The sequence below is a fragment of the Octodon degus genome, unplaced genomic scaffold (assembly GCF_000260255.1).
Source record: "Octodon degus isolate 3935 unplaced genomic scaffold, OctDeg1.0 scaffold00176, whole genome shotgun sequence".
Classification (NCBI taxonomy): Eukaryota; Metazoa; Chordata; class Mammalia; order Rodentia; family Octodontidae; genus Octodon; species Octodon degus.
The window spans coordinates 3,199,272-3,201,357 of record NW_004524752.1 but is presented as its reverse complement, the minus strand read 5'-3'; the positions used below and the strand labels follow the sequence as shown (position 1 = coordinate 3,201,357).

The 2,086-nt window shown below is 36.6% G+C and overlaps 1 pseudogene; it reads right to left on the bottom strand.

Annotated features, from left to right (window-relative positions):
- The window catches only part of LOC101563879, a 45,217-nt pseudogene that overhangs the window by 1,903 nt on the left and 41,228 nt on the right, over positions 1-2,086 (bottom strand).

The window sequence follows — 2,086 nt, the reverse complement described above, 5'->3', positions numbered from 1 at the left end:
GCCAATCTAGAAATTCATTGCTCTTCTTTTTCTTTTACACTGTTGAAATAGGTTCTGTTTCTACCAATTCTTTCTGCTTTTCTTCTATTTTTTCAAGCAGCTTCTACCTTTCTTTTAATAAATGTTTCTTATGTCCACTATTACCTACTAATTACAACTGGAAAAGATGACAAATCAACAAAGCATGCTTCTTGTAGACGAATGTATGAAGAAAATTCGAGAACTTGAATCACTTCCCCAGGAAGCATTTGAAAGGTACCAAACAATTAGCCTCAGACGGTTGTTTCAAAACTTGAACAGTACAACATGGAATTAAAGAAGTACAGTCACGTTAACAAGAAAGCTCTAGATCAGTTTGTAAATTCCTCTAGGCAGGAAAAAGAAGTTCATAAAGCAACAAGAAGAACTCAATGAGGGTACAAATCCAGCATGGAACATGGGGGTACCTGAACTTCAAAAGTAGGATTTTCAGGTAACTTTCAAGCAGCTATCCAAGAACTTCAGCGAAGTATTCTAGAGGTTGGTATCTGGCAACAAAGCTACTTTGGTGATGAGGAAAGGAGTTGTGGAGGGCATCAGTCTCGGGATGAAGGAAAAGGAATTGGTGAAAGTAGGAGGGGTTCTGGGTCAGAGAGCAGTGTCCCTCCGTTGACCAGTTCACTGGAATTGGAATTAGGGCATCATTTACAGGAAAACAAGGCATAAAGTTCAAAAATAAGGTTAGTCGTGTTGATGTGATCATAGCAGAGATGGCCAAAGACATTGTCTTGTAGAAGATGAAACTACACATGGTTAATTGAAAAATACTGCCTACTGTTTGGGAAATTGTACAGGAATATGGTTCTTACACTATAAACTTAAACCTAAATATTTGGTCATTATAAATAATTTTCAGACTTTGAAGTATATATAATCCTTCTATTTCTGTCTTTATACTTTATAATCTATGAATGTTATATTTCTACTTATAGTTTAGTAAGAGTTTTATGTGTCACACAATTTATGAAGTGTGTACAGTGTCCTACTTTAAATGCTTGGAAACAATCTAGGGCTGGTGAGATAGCTCAGCGACTAAGCACCAGCTTAGGCAAGTGCAGGGACTGGGGTTCTATCCCCTGCACCACATGCTGTGCCAGCCCTTTCCCCCGGGCATGCTGATCCAGCCACTGCGAGTGGTGGAACATACCTGTAATCCCAGCACTGGGGAGGCTGAAAACAGGAAGATCACTATGAGTTTGAGCTGTGTAGTGAGACCCTGTACCAAATACATTAAAAAGAGAGAAAAAGAAATGAAACAGTCTAAATAGTCTTTCCTTAATTTTATCAGTTATACCACTTCTTTTTGTATAGCTTCAATTAAATGATTTTTTTATGGGGGAAAAAGCACAATTTAAATGAATTGAAAAAGGAATACAATGATTACCATGAATCCTTTGGAGGGAGGATATCAAGGCCTGTCTATAGGCTGATGAAATAATCTGGAAGAGAGAAAAGTTCAGGAGAAAAAGGGGTAATTTTAGCAAGAAAGCCCTTGAAAAGGTATAAGAAGCAGGAATGAGGTCCAAAAGGAAGCACAAAAGAACAGAGCCCTAGGAGGTTCAGCCTGAGGTAGGAGAAAAGCTGCACTTTCTAGGCCAACTGTCTGTCACACTTTCACAATACCCACAAATACACACACACACACACACACACACACACACACACACACGTACCTGCATATAAGTATATTTTTTAAGTCCAATAGAGAATATCTCTGCATGCTATTCTGTACTTTTATTTTACTTAGAAGCATTTTTGAGTTTATATGTAGTCTCTCTTATTCCTTTTGACAGCACCATAGTATTACCTTGTGTTATTATACTACAATTGATTTCTAATCCTCTGGTAATGGACACTGGTTGTTTCCAGTATTTTTATACTGCAAATAATGGTTTATTAAACAGCTATGTACAAATATGCTAATGAATCCACAGAATAAGTGACTAGACATGAAATGGCTATGTCAAATAATATGGATATTTTAATTTTGAAAATGAATCAGAAGAATATATGCAGTGTATTATTTGTTGAAAAATAAAAAAAAATA